Source organism: Alosa sapidissima, chromosome 7 (assembly GCF_018492685.1).
Source record: "Alosa sapidissima isolate fAloSap1 chromosome 7, fAloSap1.pri, whole genome shotgun sequence".
Taxonomy (NCBI): Eukaryota; Metazoa; Chordata; class Actinopteri; order Clupeiformes; family Clupeidae; genus Alosa; species Alosa sapidissima.
In genome coordinates this window covers 23,935,815-23,940,352 of record NC_055963.1, presented here as the reverse complement: position 1 = coordinate 23,940,352, position 4,538 = coordinate 23,935,815, and the positions used below count along the sequence as shown (strand labels likewise).

The 4,538-nt window shown below is 44.6% G+C and overlaps 1 long non-coding RNA gene across 1 annotated transcript; it reads left to right on the top strand.

Annotated features, from left to right (window-relative positions):
- The first annotated feature begins 1,789 nt into the window (after positions 1 to 1,789).
- On the top strand, positions 1,790 to 4,170 carry LOC121713229. Its single transcript, XR_006032769.1, has 3 exons — positions 1,790 to 2,044; positions 2,171 to 2,298; positions 3,163 to 4,170. It is a non-coding gene; the product is annotated as an uncharacterized LOC121713229 (long non-coding RNA).
- Positions 4,171 to 4,538: the final 368 nt, after the last annotated feature.

Below are 4,538 nucleotides of genomic sequence, written 5' to 3'. Positions count from 1 at the left end.
AATACAATTATTTGTCCTTTCAAAACAATGTAGCCCTCTGTGCAGTTTGTATCCTGGATAGATTCATTTAATAACAAACATACTGTATGGGTGAATGAATATGTGTGCATTTGGGAGGACATGTTTGCATTTCAGGGCAAGTGTGTATGTGCACATGCTTTTATGTATGTTTGTATGAGTCAAGGTGATGCACCCTGAGCGTACAGTAGGATCATATATCTTATCTGTGTGTGTGTGTGGTGCCAGAAACTCAAATGCCCATAGTTTCTAAGTATATATACTCTTTTGATCCCGTGAGGGAAATTTGGTCTCTGCATTTATCCCAATCTGTGAATTAGTGCAGCGCAATTAGTGAAACACACACAGCACACAGTGTACACACAGTGAGGTGAAGCACACACTAATCCCGGCGCAGTGAGCTGCCTGCATCAACAGCGGCGCTCAGGGAGCAGTGAGGGGTTAGGTGCCTTGCTCAAGGGCCTACTGGTCGGGGTTCGAACCGGCAACCCTCCGGTTACAGGTCCGAAGTGCTAACCAGTAGGTCACGGCTGCCCCTCCAATATGCCCCGCCTTCTCCACATACCCTCCAATCCCACTGACCTGCTTGCCCGCCCACCCACTCGCCAGCCTGATTGTCTGCCTGATTGTCTGCCTGCCTGCCTGCCTCAGCCTCCTGTCTCTGCGTGCTGGCATCTGGCACTGGCGCTTCGTCGCAGGGGTCAAATTACCCATCGGTCCCCACAGCCAGTGCACAGATTGGCCCCGTCTTTTTGTCCCCCGCCTCCCGCCGTGCCTCCCTCCTCCCAACACCGCAACGAGAGGCAAAATTAAAATGCGCCCGAGTTTGTTTGTTGTCTGATTTGTTGCTGATTGCGAGCAAATGCCATCTGTACCCCTTGGAGATCAAAAGTTGCCCATCATTTATAATGTATGGTGTGTGTGTGTGTGTGTGTGTGTGTGTGTGTGTGTGTGTGTGTGTGTGCGTGCTTGCGTGTGTGTGTGTGTGTGTGTTTGTGTGTGTGTGAATGCCTTGACACTGATTTAAGTGTTTTCTGCTTGATGGTGGTGTGAGACGTCAGCCAGCCATTCTGCCAGGGAGGCAGTACCACGCCTCATGTGCCTCCTTGCAGACTCTGCAACCATGAAAACCAAAAAAAAGCATGCAGGTTTTCAACAAGAGCCTGACGTTTTACAAGTTTTACACCTTACTGCACCAGTGACCATTGCAAACAAAAAAGAATGTGTAGCCATAGCCACACATTAACCTTTTTACATTGGATTTTAGAATGTGTCCTGGGTGAACTGATGACAAGTGGTCAGCCGAGACGCATCGTGATTTATACATGTATTCCAGGTATACTGCCAGAGACGTTGGTGAGCAGTTTAGATTTTGCTATTGCTAACATCACATTCATTAGAACCCCAATTGTCTGAGACACATCCGAATACATTAGCGTTCACACTACATAGGTGGTCAACTGCGTCTCAGGCCACCAGTGATCGGATCACAATGCGTCTTGGTGATTGTTTACATTTGTATTTAGAACTGACCACTTGTGATCGGATCACCCAAGGCGGATTTTAAAAACAAATGTAAATTAGGTCGTTCTTTTTTAACATTTCATCAATAGTTCTCAGTTCCTTCTCCTGCGGCGGTACCTCTCTTGTAACAATAGCTTGGACCACATTCTCTTCAGTTCTCCATTCTCTGTCTCCTTAACTTCCTCTGGAGTGACTTCAGTTGCGTCAGCCAGTGTTTTTTTTTTGTGAAACATAAGTATTTTGATGTTATGGTTTTTACAGCATATCTGTTTGTGATTATGCATTGGGAATTAAACATATCCATTGTAACCTACCAAATGAATATGCTCTTATTTAAGTCTTTTATTTCTTTTTTTGATCAGCAGATCCATGTGAAATAAATGCAAAAACTCTTCAGCACAAAAAAGGATAAAGGGATGTTGTCCATGTGATTTGTAGTTTCAGTTCACACCATAGCCCCATCATGTGTACATATCTGGCACACAATATTGCTGTCTTCCAGGTAATAATTCCTCTTTTCTCTGATTAATTAAATTAACTGATTCTAATGCAGTATGGTCATAGTATAGCTGCAGTGTAAGTGATGATGAGTGTGGAGTGGACTCTTTAACGTTGTGGCTGTGTGCAGATGGTATGAGCAGTGAGACTCAGGAGGCATGGATGGAAATGGAAGCGCGGGCACAGTTAGATAAACAGCAGCACTGCAGGGAATCAGTCTCACCTGGCCACCTGATGCACGGCTTCCTGGAAATTACTGTAAGTATGCACAGTGGGTAGTGATGTGTGTGTGTGCATGTGTGTGTCTTTGTGCCTGTGTTTTTATGTGTATGTGTGCATGCATAATGAAAAGATTGTGTGTGTGTGAGTATCAGTTTAGACATAGGTTAGTGTGCTTCTGTGTGTGTGTGTGTGTGTGTGTGTGTGTGTGTGTGTGTGTGTGTGTGTGTGTGCGTGTGTGCTTGCGTGCTTGCGTGCTTGTGTGAGTGTGTGTGTCTGCTAAAGGGCATGGGGGATGGAGGCAGATGAGATGCCCCAGGTGACTGCTGCTCTCTAGAAACGTAAGGTTCAGGGGAAAGAGAATAGCGTGTGTGTGTGTGTGTGTGTGTGTGTGTTTGTGTGTATGTGAGAGAGAGGGAGAGGGCTGTTTCAACAAGAAAGCTGGAGCAGCTGCTGCACCTCTGAGATTCACATGCACATGCAAACATACAGTACATACATACCAAACCCACACAAGTCCACCCACACACCACATGCATGCACATGCACACAAACATGACACCACATGGATGCACCTGCACACTCAGCGGTACACTATTATAAATCTGTACACATAACCACATGCACACACACACTTGAGACAGTACGGCAGCTGTGCATATCACTGAGAAGTATCCACCCTTTGCACACACACACGTATGCATACACACACGCACACACACACACACACACACACACACACACCGATGTGTACACACGTCCACACCACATGCATACCCCTAATCCCATCAGAAAAGAAGATGCAAGAAGACCGGTGCTAAAGGCCAGTGTGAGTTTCACTGAGCCCCTCAAGCTACATATGGCTGCGACTAACCTTCTCCTTTTCCCCATGCTCCGCACCAGCCACCCCACACCACACCACCGCCCTGCTCTAACTGATCAAGATGAAGGGAGGCCCGTCAGCAATCCTCCACCCTCATCCATCAAAAGCAGCCGTCCCTCCTGTCTCCACTGCTCTCTGTCCCCCAGGCCGAAGTGCTCATCTGCAGCAGCGGGTCGGTCCACCCAAGAGTCCCTGGGTGACATCTAGCACCTGCGTGGAGGCCTGTAATCCTGCTTTGCCTAATCTGGCATCATCATCATCATCATCTGATCACATCACGACTCCCTGCGGAGACCAGACGGCTCCATATTGTATTAAAAAAAGAGAAGAAAATTGTTATATCATGGCATGTGTTTTGACCAATTCACTTTTAAAGAACATTGGCAGTGCATTGTACAAATGCACTCTAAAAAGGGATGTGTTAAAAACGTGTGTGCTCAGGGACAATACATCCCTGTCGGACAATACATACAATCAGTTTTAACACACAATTGTACCTAACACGCAATGTGGAATTTTGACACAGCCCATTGTGGATGTGTATACCAAACATGCATCTCTGTCTCTTACGTTAATGCTAAATGTGTGCCATGTGTGTTATGTGCACATATGTATGTCTGTATACTACACATATGGTTGTAAGGGTCCATGATCAGACATGGGCAGTATTTTAATTATATGTATTTTAAAAACGTATTTTACTTTAGCGTATTTTGTAATTTTTATTTTGCAGGATTGGAATAAATTTAAAATACTTAAATACTTAAGAAAAATCTGTCATTTTTTCTCTAATAAGCCAAAAGTTCATCACTCAGTTAAATATACCTTTGTACCCAATGTACAAAATTAATAGCCCTTTGCCAGCCAATCAGAAAATAGTATTTCTTGTCTCTTGGGGATATGTTTTAAATAATATGCCTTGTAGTTTCTTTTAAAACTTTTTGGTCTACCATGATTATTGTGTGGGTATTTTTGTATTTTCAAATTACTAATTACTTGTATTTTAATTAAATACATTTTCCACATCAGTATTTTGTATTTTATTTTGTTACATTTTATGAGCCAGTATTTGAAGTCTGTAACAAAAATAGTTTTTTATGTATTTGTGCCCACCTCTGTACTTGATGCATGTTCACCTGTACTGGCTATGTTCTCTCTCTCTCTCTCTCTCTCTCTCTCTGTGACTTAGTGACTCTCAGGGTATGTGGGTGCAATGAGAAGTGACAAGAACTGAAAGTGCTTCTCCAGCAGCGATCCAAAAAGAGGTGGGAGGATGGCAGCCAAGCCGGACAGGCCTCTGAAGTGGGAGCGTGGTCTTAACAGCGGGAGAGAGAGACATAGGGGCTGAGGGGGAGAAGGGCAAGAAGAAGGGATGAGAGAGACATGAAACAGAGGG